The following is a 15404-nucleotide window of genomic DNA, read 5'->3' on the forward strand; positions in this document are numbered from 1 at the left end:
TTACCGGCGAGCAGGGACTTTACCGAACCCCGAGCGCCGCCGCCGCCGCCGCTGGGCCTCCCCGCACCGCCGGCTCCCTCGGCCGCCGCCGTTGCCAGCCTCAAAGATGGCGCCCAGCAGGCGGCGCGCATCCCGGCCCGACACAAAGGTGGCGCTATTGTGACTTCATCCGGCGTCACAGAGCACATCCGGGGGGGAGGGGCGGCTTCCTCCGAGGGACGGGATTGGAGCGCCCGTAGTGCAGTGCGGGAGGGGAGGGAGGGGTGTGCTGGGAGGTGTAGTCCGCTCAGGGAGCTGGGCTCGGTGGAGCGTTGCATGCTGGGAATTGTAGGCGTAAAGGCTTAAAGGGCCAGTGTAAGCGCGCCTGTCAGGGGTGAGATGCAGTGTGGGCAGGGGTAGGGATAATGATGGTATTTTAAATACAGGAGGAATAATGATTTCTGGTTGTAAAATCATTTGGAGGAATTAGTCTGCATTGTATGCAATCACCTTGTATGTAAAAAAGATGTAAATAAGTCGTCGTGATCATGTTTTTCTTAAGTTTTGATGCAATGTACACGCTGTACAATTACATAGTCAGACTGTTATTAAATAGTATTCTTCTTGTCTGATGATTTTGGGTATCGATTTGTCAGTTGTTAATGTGATGAGAGTGTGTGCTTCTTGGGTGGTTATTCAGATGTACGATTTTGTGTTTCTATAAAAAAAAACATCGTAGTTGTAGGATAATTTCAACCCTTGCCTGATGTATGATCAATAATAGTAAAAGTGTTCAAAATCTACAATGGTTTTTGAGACACATAATTGATGCAGCATATGCAAACACAAGTCACTGCCAGGGGGTGTGTCTACGTGTGCCTTTATGCCAGCTTAAATTTACTGTGCGTTAAGTGGGAACAGACCAGCATCTACGTGTGCAGGCATTAAAGAGCATTAATGCTGCGTGTGACTAAAGTTAGTCCCAAGTCAGTCCACATACACAGTATTACTGCACTGTAGGGTGTCTACACATGCATTACTGCGCAGTAACTAATTGGGCATAAATTTGATACCTGCATGATGCAGGTATCAAATTTACACTCAAGTCAGCATAAGTCACCATATTTACTGCGCAGTACAGGCATGCATGTGTAGACACACATCTTTACTGTGCAGTAATTTTGATTACTGCACGGTAAATGCACATGTGTAGACATGCCCAGGGAGTCTTAACTGACTTTTGGGTTTGCTGTCAGGCACTTTCTTATGACCGCTTGCCTCCAAATAAAGAAATGCTTTGACTTCAATGACCCAGTTCTCACTCACTGGTGAGGTATAGTGAGCAATAGAAAGTCAGTACGAAGACATATTTGCAGACTTATTTGCAGACTTTTTCAGTGTACAATAGCTTTGAAGCAAATGCAATAACTTTGAGTTTCGAATGCAATAATTTCATATTTAAGACCTGGCAACGCTGGTGGGATGGGGCAAGTTGCAAGGAGAGGCACGGAGGGATTTTCAGCTGAGGTGTCTTAAGAGCCTGTCAGGGGTGCCCTGGGTGCTGTGCCACGTTAGCACTGGGAGGTGTGCAAACATGAGTCACAAAAGAAACCCAGAGATAGGAATCCACAGTGCTGACAGCACTTTGACCTGCTGCTGGTTACTGAGCTCTCTGCAACAGGGAAACCTGCTCTCCCAGTTTCCCCAGGGCCACAAACGGGTGAAAATTAAAAGCTGGCATTTTCCAAAGGAGGCTTGAGTGTCAAGAGTGGGGCCTTGAGGCTGGAAACCACTGGCCTAGGGAGAAATAGGTCTCGTGCTTGGTTTTTAGTTTGTTTTACTAATGGTATCCAGGTCGGTTCCCCAAACTCTGGGCAAAATCTTTGCTTTCTCCTGTGACAAGCCTGCTCTGTGCCCCTTGTGTCTAGTGATCCTTTCTAGGTCTAGCTACAGACGCTGTCATTTTCAACTTCTCTTTTGTTACAGTATGAGATGTGGTTTAGTTTGTGGGACATTAAGGGAAGATGATTAGGGGCAAGAGTTTGCATGGTATCTTTCATTGGAGCTGTGTGGTTGGGAGAGGTTTAGGGAACCTATCGGTAGCAGTACTCTTTTGGGTCTCAGTACTTTTCTGCAGCTCTCTGGGAGGGAGGCAGGCATAGCAGAGCTAAACTGATGATTATTGCCATATTATTATTGCCCTCTTAATTTAACCAATATATTAATATTGGTTATGATTTTCTGCTTTCTGGACAGAGTGCTGGGAGTGCATGATTGTGAACAGTGGTTGAAGCTCTTGGACTCTTAGCAAACACCAAGTGCCTTCTCCAAACCCCAATAACTGCCTCTCCCTTTTTTAAAGAACGTTCAAATGTTCCTTTTTGCTTCCCCTCAATGGCAAAGGAAAAAGAAAAACATGGCACCTGCTGTTTCAAGGCCACAAATCTAAGATGAGAGCCTTTTCTCTTCCCCTTTTCATAAAGAAAATAATCTGTTTTCAAAATGCATGCAAGAGTTCTTGGAAAATTCTTATTTTGCAAACAGATTCCTTTTACAAACCCACAGCGTCTTAAGGAAAACAGTTACAGCAAAGAAGTGTTTTTTTATTTCTCAAATATATAGAAAGGGAATAAGCTTTTTTTAGGCATTTATTTGTAAATGTTCTGTACTTTAAAGCAAGCTTCCTATGGCCCCCCACTGGTGTTATTACTATTTAAATAAGAGGTTCTCTCCAAAATTGAGGAAGGTCATTTGGCATTATCGCTGACAAATATACAAGAAGCTGCTCGAGTATAAAATATTTATAGTACTTGGGGAAGTATTTAGTTATCTAGAAATATTGAGGCAGCCTCTTTACCAAATGCAGACAGAAGCCAACTCTCCAAGGATTCCTAACGAGACTCAGTGCCTTTGCTGAGGACAAGTTAAGCAAAAGCTTCTCTTCAAAATAATCGTATAAGCTTAATAAGATTTTTATAAAGAAGTGAGCACGCTGGGACTTATTTGCAGTAGAATTCCACTTCCTAACAGAGGTGAAGACATTCAGAGAGTCCTCGGGGCAGGAATAAAGACCATTCCACCCTGTCTTGTCTGCATGAACAGACCACACAACCAGGAGCTGCAGATGCTATCAGGACCATCGCGTGAGCATCTGGAGCCAACAGAGGGTGACAGCAGGTAATATTTAATTCCAGCCATCCAGTAAGGATGTCTACATTGTAGAAGGCAGCATAGCGCAGACACCCAAAGCTTTAAACAATGGAACCAGGAGTAAGCCAGGCAGTGAATAAGGCTCATTAACCTTCCCTCAATGGGATGTTAGCTCATTTCATTTCACACTTTCGCTGCTGTCACCTTTACAGTAAAGGCCAGATGGGAAACGAGAATAAACGTGCAAGCTTATCTTGTGTAGGACAGCCATGTCCTTGAACATCCTGGGGCTCAGCCACACAAGAAGAAAAAAGGTAAGACTGACTAAATGCTAACGAGCATTCCCCACCCCGCCCCTCCTACAATCATAAGGTTACAAGGAACCTCAAGGTTCATTTGGTCCTTCCCCATGGACCCTCTCATACAGAAGTAAATTGGCCTTTGTAGGGCAGAGAAGCCCTACAGCTGCTGCGCTCCATGGTTTTGCTTGTTGTGCTCCGGCCACGGGGGCATCGGGCTCACTGAGTCTCCAAGCTACATCCCTGGCCCTCCCCATCTCACACACTTGTGGCTGAAGGCATGGACGACGTGGGGATTGCCCTGAGATTCAGTATCAAAAGCAATACACTCTGTGTATTCCTGCTTCTTAGCGTGAGCCCGCAAGATGCAAGATGCCCGCGCTCAGAAGCTTTCTCACTGCACGGCAGGTAAGGACAGCTTCAGAACAGAGAGCAAGAAAACAGGATGTTGCTCCAGCATCTCTGAAAGACGTTTCAGGTTTCACCTCCAAGAACATGCTTTGCTTTGTGGCTCATGCTTTTATCTGACACATCCTCCTAAAAGTTCCCCACCTGGCCTGTGCCCTGCAGTGGGATAGCTCCTCAGATCCCTATGCAGGGTAGACCTGCCCAGCCCTCCTGCCAGGCAGTTTTGGCTGCAACTGCAGCTGCCATACTTAGCAACACAAAGGAACACATGGACCAGCTCCAACCAGAGGGCACTGCTGACCCTACAGGTCTTGAAGGGGGTCTTCAAGAGGAGGTTAGATAGGCATCTAGCTGGGGTCATCTAAACCCAGCACTCTTTCCTGCCTATGCAGGGGGTCGGACTCGATGATCTATTGAGGTCCCTTCCGACCCTAACATCTATGAATCTACAGGGACTCCTAGTAGCTAGAGCCACAGCTACCGGAGTGCTGGTGTCACAGCAGTCAGACAGAAAAAGAAGAGAAGGAGAACAAAAGTGGAGAAAGAGGAGGATGAAGGAAAAGAAGAAAGTCAGGAGGACTCAGGGGTGAAGTAGGAGGAGACATGGGAGGTGCTGGATATAATGGGCACCTTTTCTCATTGAGCCAGGGTCCCCTTCTTATACAATCTCACCCCAAGCCATTCCCCCTGGTAGGAAGGAAGTGCCATACAAGCAACAAGGGTTTGCTCTGCATGTGTGAAGGGTAGATACAGCTATTTCAACAGTTAAACCCAAACTGCTGAGCAGTGATTCAAACCTCCAGTGCCACACAGCAAAAAGGACAAGCCCAGGGATCCCTCCTCTCCTCAGCTGGCTTCTCTGCTCCCTTCTCCACTGCCCTACATTGGTTTCAATGGCTTTTTGATTCTTTCTTTACTTCCCTGTCATTCACATCCCTGACTGTGCCCCCCTTACTTTTGCTTGGCACCATTCATTTTATCCTCCTCTCTCTCCCTCTCACACATTTTCCCCAGACTGCATCATCAGGGGAACATTCGGTGCATCTTTTCCTTCAATTCAAGGAAGCAGGAGGAACCTTGCTACTTCATACCTAGGCCAGTAGCCATAGTCCATCGGTGAATGCTCTGTGATCCAAAAGCTGTCTACAGCTCACGGCTTGGGAACTACTAGAGACCCCGACCCATCTGCGGTGAAACAGAGCATAAAACATTGCCAGTGTTTTTCTGTAGTTGCTGAAGTGCAGCCTGGTGATTCAGGGCTTATAAAATGCAGGCCAGATTCAAAGTGCAGGATGCGACAGAATTGGTTAGGTACTTCCAATAAATCCCATGCAGCTGCATAAAGCTGTTGTCTTCCTTCTGCATTGGTTGTCTGGGGCTTGTAAAAGAGCGGAGAGTGTCCCAGAAGGTTGGGGAGGAGACAACTAGGAGCTGGGGACTTAATGTCACGATGACGACCTGCTGGCCTACCACTAACATTACATGGATACTGGCATGACAACAGCTTTGTCTGGTATCTCTTTTTATATTGAATTTTGCCCTTTTGCTTTCTGTAAGGCAGTCAGAGTAGGAGACTGCAGATTATCTGTCTGAACCTGCTGCCCTTGGCCATCAATTCAGGGAGCTCAGCGCCGTATAGGACATTAGAGCAGCCCTGTGACTGAGCAGGCACATAGCTTTTTCACTTGCAATTTCTAGACACTACCCTACCTACACTCAGAGTCTTTTCTTGGAAGGCTGAGTCTTTTGTTGTGAAGGGTGATTGCTCCCGAAAGCTTGCAAAGAACTTTTCTTCCAACTATTCTGTTGATCTAATAAAAAGCAATTACATCTACCCAAAGAACCTTGCCTGCCTGAGTCTTTCATTCACATCCAGGCAGCTGACTTGTTGTGGAGACATAGGACTGGAGAGCTATGAGTTATCCAGGGATGTATTTGTTAGTTATCCAGGATAACTAACATGATATGACAGGATACGGGTTAGCTAGGAGTTCAGACCACTCTTAGCCTTAAAACTCCTCTTGCATCAGCCTAGCAGCTCACTCGATAGAGCAGGCATCTTGGCACACCCGGGGAAGGAAGGGGGGCGGGGGTCAGATCACATATTTGAAACTGGTTTATGTGCACTGAACTTATCTTCTGTTACAGGTTTAAACCAGTTTAATTACTTAAACCAGTTTATGCGCAGCTTCTGTGCCTAGCCATAATTTTCAGCCAGTAGAGGGGGGTGCAGCATCTTCTCTGCTGTAAATACCATGCCAGTCACTCCTTCCACTGCACTCACCTCACCCTCCCACACCAGCCGTTTTCATACTGGGACAGGATGCCTTGAGAAAGAAAGGCAGGGCAATAGTGCTCAGATACCCTGCAGCCAGGCCATCCAAGTAGGGGCTAATTTAGGTTAAGGCCAGATTCTCATTTTAGGCAAAATGATGGCAGAAGTCTGTCCAGAAGGAAGGGAAATATAAGGCTACAGGGCAAGCCTCCTGGCCGTGCTCAGCATGCGCCTTCTGCAGTGAGGTAGAAAGATCAGGCGGGGAGGGATGGGGCTGCAAGGAGCTCCTCCGTCCCCGGGGAGATGGTGCAACCTTGCAAACAGCTGAGGGAAATTAGGTAGCAGCTTCTCCCAGACCCAAGCACAAGTCTTTCACGAGCTGTCGCAGTTCCTCTTCCTTCTCGCACAGTGGAGCTCACTGCTCAGGCAACACATAGCTATGCCCTAAAACCCCGAGCTGGACTACACCCTGCTGCACAAAGCCCTGCAACTATGCCCTGCACTCAGCAGGGGGATGGGAATAATTGAATAACCACAGGAGACCAAAATCCAGCTTCCAGGGCAGGAAACTAGGAGAGATAAAAAGGTTAAGAGAGGAAGTGTTGGAAGGAAGTGTGAGAACAAAAATAGAAGACAGGAAAAGGGAGGTTAAAAGATCTGCTTCCTAGATTATTTGTCAGACCCAACCTGAATGAGTCACAAACCAGGTCTGGAACATCCCTATTCTTATCCCCGAGGGCAGACAAGGGCACGTATGGGTGAAACACAACTTGGCTGAGCTGTTGCACACCTGAGCTTGCCTGTGTGTACACCAGGAAATGACACAATAAAGCACAAGGAATTAAGACAATGTGAAGGGCTCAATGTGTGGGACTGCTGATGGTGCCAGCTCCTTATGGCCAGTGCTAGGGATCCCAGTGTGTGATGAGGTCTCAGGCCACAGTCCCCTACATCATCCCCTACTGTAGGCAGGTCTTCAAGGGTTGGGTGCCAGGCAGCTACAGCAGCCAGTTTAGGGCCAGAAATAGGAGAGGGCTCTAAAGGAAGACTCAAGTTCCCATTGCTGCTTGCAGAGGAAGGCAAAGCTAGTAACTTCACAGGTTGCTTCCCAAAAAGTCACCCAAGCACTAAGCAGCAGGGTAGAGAGACCCATCCTAATGGCCGAATCAGAGCAAGACTGAACAGCGCAGAGAGGCTTGCTGACGAGCCATCAAGGAGACACCTTTCACGCAGAGCTAGGTGCTACTTGCTCTCAGCACAGCAATTACTTCCACATCTATCCACACCTACAAGACTATGAAATGAGAGTCAATACCAACCACAAGCAGACAACCAACAATTGCCCCCGTGTTCTTCCTCTGCCCCCCGCTTTTGGCTCGACACAGCTGAAGACCAAAACACCACGAAAGGAGAAGAAAATGGGCCACATTTTTGTATCTTTTTATTTACAACAGGATTAAAAAATGCTTGCCCATGAACGACTGATGGTCTCACAGACTTGGTTTGGAATCGTCAGTGATACACTGTGGAAGACCATAGACAGCGACAAACATAGAGGACAGAGGCAGTAAATACTCAGCACTGATCTCTAGTGAGGCTTTGCTTCCCTCCCCTTCCCTCCCCCACAGAATAAGGCAGTGATTTGCTGGGTCAGGTTTGTTCCTCTTTTGTCCATTTAAAGCTTTAGTAAAATTTGCCCCCTAAATTAGACAACCCCAATTCAGGGGCCAGGCGTGGTCTGTAAACTGCACCGTTCAGTTCACCAGGACCGAGCTAAGAGGCTCAGTTGAGTCAAGGCCCAAAATCAGCATGTAAACTAGCCGGGTGGCTGCAGACTTTCCTTTGGCCTGCTTGGGATAAAAGCCAAGAGATGGGACCAGAATGCATCAATGAGCAAAGGAAGAGAACTGAGAAACTGATGTTCGCCTTTGTCCAGGAGCCTTTCTGATGTGGTGAAAAGAAAGCCCTCTTTCTACCCCAACCTCTTCCAGGAGCTCCAAACACTGGTACTCCTCACCTCCAACTAGACTTGCAAGCGTTCAGCATTTTTGAAAGTCATTGCTCCAATGTTTCCCCAAGTAGTGGCTATCCTCTCCAGTAGAGAGAATTAGAGCCATGCCTCGGCTGGTGCAAAGTGAGGACGCTCCATCAAAGTCAATGGACTTAATGATTTATCGCAGATGAGGTTCTAGGGCCTGCATGTCCAAAGGCTTGTCTACATGGGCAAAATGTACCAGCACAATTATACCAGCGTAAACTAAATCAGTATGATTATGCCACTATCACCCCAGCATGTGGGCACTCATATTCCAGGAAAAAAAGGTCCCCTTTTTTTTCTTTCTTTCTTATGTTGCTGTGAAAGAAGTTTACGCTACCCTGGAAAAAGGCACTTACTCTGTTATGAGTGTCTACCAGTCAGGGAAGTTCAGTGGTATATGGAGATAAATTGTGCAATTTTATTTCTCCACAAAAAAACCCCCCAAGCCTAGAAGTTTCCCTTGAAATTCAGTTTTAAACTTGGACTCAGGTAGTCATTACAGACATGATCATTAGTGGCTTATCTAGCTCCCTACCTCCCTGCCAAAAACAGGACATCATTGTTAACCACCAGTAAAGTTAATTGCTATGGGCCCTTCCAATTTGGTTGCAACTACACAAGTCCTTATATCAGTTCTATGCTATTCCCTGATTACTTGCAGGAAGAAACCATGCTGCTATAAGACACAATAAAGTATTGCTAATGAAAGCCAACTCTCTCCACCTAACCAAAAGTGTATACTGCCTGTGCTTAGGCAACTTCTCTTCCAAGTGAGAGCACAGAATAGAGAGGCAGCAAGCTGGAGCCTTTGGCCTTCCTTCCTTAGTCAAATTAGTTTAACCAACATTAAAAGAAGAGTCTTCATCTCTCATCCATCTGGAGAGCCTACAGGTACAGTCCCCTTACCTTCTAATCTCCTTTCTTCACTCCATTTAGGCCTGCCTTGACATTTCTGGTGTTTAAGGCTCTCAGGAGCCTTCAGGTTTCTCATCTTGTACCGGTTTGGGCAAATGTAGAACCGCTGATGACCCAATTCCAGTACTTCTGCAGCTGCTAAAGTTGGCACCAGAATAAAAAGCATCTTGGCAGCATAATGCTAGTGAGTCCTCATCAAACCAGCAGGATGGAATAAAAGAGGAGATGCCTGCTCAGCAGCAGATGGAAGAATGGCTTTGGGACTAGCAGATACGACCAATCAACCAAATTACTACCCAACAAGGAACTACAGTCCAACACAACAAAGAATGTACAGGAGGCACAAAAATGAGACAATGGATAGCATGGAGCCACTTGCTTCGGCAGGATAATTGGCTACGGGAACACACCACACAAACATTTAAATTAGTATTACAGCTGCAGCTCCAAAAAGCAGACTTTTCCTACTATAAACCACTGGGAAAACCATGAAGCATTTGCACTGAATTCAGGTCCAATCAGATCCACTTAAAAAAAACAAAAAAAACCCCAACAACCACCAAAAACGCTGACATTTCCAATAGCTTCTTTTAAAATTGAAGATGCCTCAGATGTTCCCTATATAATCATCACAGAAGACTATGCAAGAGTGGGGGGAAAGAGGTGTGCTGGCTGGTATGCTCTCTCACCTTGGCCCCTTCTCTGCTCTTTTCTGAGCCTATAAGCATAGGCACCATGCCTCTTTTGATACCAAGGCAAAATAGCTTTGACACAGAAAACTGGGAATATTAGGATTTCAAATGCCTGCAATGCACTTGGGATCAACCTTTAAGGGGTACCTTACAGATCTTTTGCTTCCATCTCCTACTTCCTAATTGCCCCAGTGTCCCAGTTCTCCCATGACGGGTCGAGTCTCAGACACAGACTTTTTAAACACAAGCATTAGCACAACCCATTTCACAAGAAAGAGCACACGAGGAACATGGTGTTCAAGTGCTGAGCACCAAGCAGAGGTAGGTACCCTGAGCCTGTACTGACTTACTAGACAAAGCCCTGTCTGAGGGTCCGCAGGCAGGATGACTCTGAAATCAATATGCATTTCACAGCCCCAGAAAACGGCTTTACAACGTGTCTCATTCTGCTACTAGGTGCAAAGGCTTCTTTTGGAGCATGTCAGCCCCCATCCTGCAAATGCTCACGCGTGCAATTAATTGTTCTCTTGAGAAGAATCCCACCCGGTCCCAAGGGACTATCCAGGTGCAGCGTCAAAACTGCTCCCAGTTTTTCCTTTAGGTAATTCCAGGTGCTAATCTCAGCATATTGAGCTAAACAAACTCTGCCTGGTCTGCTGGAGATTTCAAGTCAGCAAAACATTTAAGCAACTAGCAAACCACAGGCAGATACTTCAGCACATCCCTATGGCGTGCAACTCAAGGATGCTTCTTTAAAATGCTGCATTGAAGAGAAGTGGGCTTGGGACATGCTTCACCTGCTGTGCTGAATTCTAGCTGAAAAAGGAAGGAAGGCAGACAGTTGGACTGCATTGCAACACAATATACATCTGACTAGGAGAGCAAGAGGATCAGGGGAAATCATCTGCAGGGCACCATGGCATATGTATGAAAAAGCTGATTCTGGAACTTGCTCAGAGGTGGAAGAAGTTAGAACTGGAACAAATGCAATTTGGTGCAGTCACATCCATCCAATGGAGGAGGCTGGAGAAACACCTTTATTTAAAGTTGTTCTCTATTAGTTAGGATTTTTGGCTTACTTCTTCCCCCCCCCCACCCCGAACACCAGTAGTTAAACTGCAACCATGCTTCCAGACAAGCCTTTCAGTGCAACTGCTCGCCTCAGCTTCAGTAGATGATCAGTGGCTTCACAAGCTGGTGGACACACATTGAGGACATCACAATTACAAGTGGGCACATTTTATTCTCTGGATGCACTCGCGCATTGTTTCTGCTCAACAGCAAAAGCTTTATTGATTCAACACATTATCCTTTCCCCTCTTCCCTCACGCCTTATCTTCAGTTGTGTTCTTCTCCCCACCCTTCCGTTTCTGATCAGAGCATTATGCATGCTTTGAGTTTCAAAACGTTCCCAGAAGAAGACAGTCGACAATTCAAAAGTTTTTTTTTCTCCCCAAGAACCATATAAATTACATGCAAAACATTGTACATAGAGATTAAATAATATTAAAATGCAAATACAGATCAGGTGCACGGTAAAGCTGGACTCTAGGATATGGCAAACACACCAGGGTACATATTGCTTTGAAACCACCATTTTTTTTTTTTAATGTCATGCATACCACATAATATTCAGTCTTTTGTTTTGTATTTTTTTTTAATACAAAAATACCAGTGCTTATTATACTAGTTACTGAAAAAAGAGAAACTCAAATTCAAATCTGCGTGCTCTTTCCAAAAGAAATTTTTTTTTTGTTAAGTTAGATAAATATATATACACATGTGAAATGTATATTTTAATACTGTATATATATTTATTTAGGGAGAGGAAATAAACTAAAGACAGTTTTAGCCATGGGCATTGCTGAAGGGTTAACCAATTTACAGTTTTTTGAGGGGGGTTTTTGCCAACAGAAGGCTTGGAGGCATAAAATTCAGGTTGCGTAGCTGGGAGGAAGAGATGGGCAGGAAAGGGAGGAAAGATCTCCAAAGGTAGGGTATAGCACATGCCATAAGATGGCCCTGGCCTTGGCCATATAGTCTTGTGTTCTAGGTAAGCATGAAGAAGCCATGGCCAGGCATGACAGCAGGGGACAATGATATGCCATAACCATCTTGAGTTGGCTCACTCATTCCTCGGCAAGACTCACTGCAAGGTGGGGCGTAGAGCTTTCAGGGTGCATTTAGGAGATCCCGATGGTAGTTTCCCACTGATTGATGAACTGGCTGGGAGGTGGGACAGCAGAGAATGGATGAGAGTCAAAGTCTCTCTCAAACGAACTGCAGTGCTGCCCCTTTCCCTCCCCGTCGGGTGGCAGCTCCCGGAAACAACACTGTCCACGCCATGTGTCCAGGACACGTCTGGAAAGCAGGAACTAGGGGGATGTGAAAACAAAAAGGCCTCAACTGTTGCAAGTGGAACGCTGGGAGAAGTCATGATAGCAGCAAATCTTCTTTAAGATACCTTCCTCCTCCAGCTTCATCCAAAGCCAGTGCTGTAGGGGTCTGCAATGCGCTTTGGACCCTCCAACCCTTGGTGAGGACATTCAAAGGCTAGTCAGAGACGACTTCCAAAAGAGCCGAAGGTTGGGCACGTATTAAAAAGGAAGTATTTTCCTCTGCCCTGGAAGATTTGTTATTGAAGGCTGCCCATGCTAAAATGCAGTTTAGTTTTTTTCCTTCTGGATATTTGTGTGTTTTGTTTTGTGTGTTTTGATTTCCCGCCCCCCCCTTAAGACGTATTGCACACAACCTCTGAAAATTAAGTCAGATCCCTGTGCAAATTAAAGTGGGGTGGGGAAGAAAGAGGGGGGAGGGGAGAAAAAAAAAAAAGAGAGAGATAGAAACCTAACCACATGATGCAAACTCCAAAAATAAAATTAAAAAAAAAAATGTTCACCATTGCACACAGGGAGTGATGTAATGTCTTTGGTACCAATCCGCCAATTTATTCAACACAAAAAAAAGCCACCAACCAACCAACCAACAACAGAGACCCTATCATTAAGAACTGGATGCAAAATGATGTTTGGAGTGTTTTAATAACACAACATTCCAAGGCATGTTAACACATCACAGGATATTACTTCATTTCCTGGCTAGCATGGCACTGTTGTATCCCCTCCCGCCCACCCCCCCAACACAGACACACACGCGCTCACACATACGCGCGCACACACACTATTGGCAGTAAAAAAAAAAAAAAAGGAAAAAAATTCTCCCCATCTTTCAAGGCATGTTGCAGAGAAATCCCCAGATGGTCATGTAACCAACCATGCCTTTCTTAGTCTACAGCACCATTCCCCTGCCCACCATTTCCTTAATAACTTAAGCCAAAGTCATCTGCTGCCAGTTTATCACTAAAACTAAATAGAAAAAATATTTTACATAAAAAATGTACGCACAATAAATGCTTATACTTCAAGCAACCAGCCATACCAACATAATTTATATAAAAAAAGTTTGTGTAATCCAACTGACTTTTAGTACAAAGATGGCTGCTCAGAGAAAGGAAGCTGATTGGAGTCTGACCAATCACTGATATACTAAATTACCTGTCACGGTAAACTGCCAGTCGTGTGATTAAATGCCACTGCAGTCACACGACTCACAGGTTTGGTTTGTTTTTTCCCCTTTAAACAAAATACATATGGCTGACTTAAAAATATCAGTTTCTGACCTAAAGAAAACTATATTTTTTGCATAATATTTATATATATAATCATTTCCCACCCCCCTCCTAATATGGAAACTAGAACAAAAAAAATTATCAACTAAATAGCAGACCAGACCCTCATGGAAACCTGCCAGTCACAGAGACTTCTGGGAGTGACGGTAAGTGCCTCTAGCATTTTTTACATATATTTTATTTTATTTTTTTAAACAGGTCTGAGGTAATAAAAAAGAGTGACGAAACAAAATCAATGTCCCCCAAAATATTTATGTAAGCTCATAAAGAACACCACATTTTCATCTACTGTATTTTTTTTGCAAGTCTTTAAAATAGAAAAACCGTTCTTTTTAATGCAACCTTTAGAACAGAACAAAATGAAACAAAAATCTTTGCACGTTTCCTGTCAGATAGGTTGTGTAAACCCAAGAAACGACTATTTTCCCCCTCCCGCCCCTCCAAATTATAAGAAATTCAGATGAAGCATGACAGAAATGAAGGAAGCGGATGGGTTCATCTGGATGGAAGGGGTAGGTGCTTTGTGTGGGATTTGGTATTCAGATGGGCAGTGGGGGTTAGTTCTTCTGGGTGTTGGCAGTGCATTGAGCCTAGCATCCACCCCTTGACCAGCGCTGGACAGAAGACCCTTGGAGAGGGACTTTTCATCGGTCTACCTTGACCAGGAAGATGGAACGGAGCGACTGAGCCCCATGGAGAAGGGGTCTAGCCGGTGCTGGGTTAAAGAGCTCAATTCAATGTGTTGTCGTTTAAGGAACACTTATCTCTTGGCAAAGTACCGGGCTCCCATGTGGCAGACGGTGCTTCGGGCAGTGCTTGGAAAAGGCACAGGAGTTTCTGCTGTGCGTTCTTAAAAACTAAAACAATCACTCGCTAAGAGAGCTGGATGGTGGGAAGGAGGCTGGGCAAAGGGACCCCCTTTTATCGTGAACCCTTCTCTGTAGCCAATTGCAATTGGGTTCTTTGTCTTCCTGCCCTGCTTTTCATGGAATAAGCGTGGGATAAAAGGGCAGACTCAGGCCTCAGGTACGTCATTTCTCAGTGATACCAGCCCAGGACCAAGCACCCAGCGGAACCAATGGGAGTTGAAGAATTCATCTCCCGCCACTCAGGATTTGGCCCTTCCTTGGCTTCATGAGAAGGACTGCTCAAATAACTTCACGGGGTAACTTCCCAGGTGGGCAAAAGCTGAAGCCCAGACCTCAATTCCAGGAAACTAACCTAAAAAATGGAGGGATACAATAATAATAAGCACAGGACACCCAGGGGTAGTGTTCTCCAGAGACAATAGCGCCAGCTATGACTATCTTCATGAAACACGATTTCTCACATCAGGTTATAGTAACTAAAAAAAAAAAAAAAAAAAAAAAAAAGGGAGGCAAATGAGAATCCATGGAGAAGAGAAGACCATCCTAGTCAGGGAGAGCAGAGGGGAATGGAATTAAGCCTAGCTATGAAGCCTCCTCTGGAAGTTCAAGTGAAGGAGGTGCCTTTGCCCATTTTTTCCTCAATAAGACAGGCATGCAATAGCATGGCACACCGGCCAGCAGACAGCATCACCCAGCCCTCGTGAGACACCAAGCAGTTCAATTTGTGGGGTGCATGTTCCACCTGAACAGCATGCTGAAGAAATGACAGGTACAAACACACCCTCTTCTCCACTTTTCTCTCTTCTCTCTGTCCTAAGGAACCCACAAAGCCCTACAAGGGTGGCAGGGATTGGAAGCCTTATCAAGGCCCAACTATACCATCGGGTGAGCTGGCATTCAATACATATTCAGACTGCCACCACTTTGAAGAGAATAGATGGGTCCTGGTGTACACACACGGTGCATCTTCTGGGATTAAAACACAATCAGCCACTGCTGGTACTCTCACTCCCAGGCCAAAGAAATATTTAACCAGATGGTACAGACAATCCAAAAACCTGCTTTAAAAATCACCTCCGCTTACAGAAGCG

General features: G+C 45.5%; 1 protein-coding gene across 6 annotated transcripts in view; it reads right to left on the bottom strand.

The window, feature by feature from the left end:
• The window catches only part of ZC3H11A (zinc finger CCCH-type containing 11A), a 26482-nt gene extending 26348 nt beyond the window's left edge, over nt 1–134 (bottom strand). For 3 of the 6 annotated variants that reach the window (XM_025193969.1, XM_025193974.1, XM_025193971.1), the window contains exon 1: nt 5–134. The gene's annotated coding sequence lies outside the window, so the exon portion shown is untranslated. The remainder of the gene's footprint in view (nt 1–4) is intronic. The other 3 variants (XM_025193976.1, XM_025193975.1, XM_025193970.1) reach the window with 1 other exon arrangement.
• Nucleotides 135–15404: the final 15270 nt, after the last annotated feature.

The sequence above is a fragment of the Alligator sinensis genome, unplaced genomic scaffold, assembly GCF_000455745.1.
Source record: "Alligator sinensis unplaced genomic scaffold, ASM45574v1 scaffold872_1, whole genome shotgun sequence".
NCBI lineage: Eukaryota > Metazoa > Chordata > Crocodylia > Alligatoridae > Alligator > Alligator sinensis.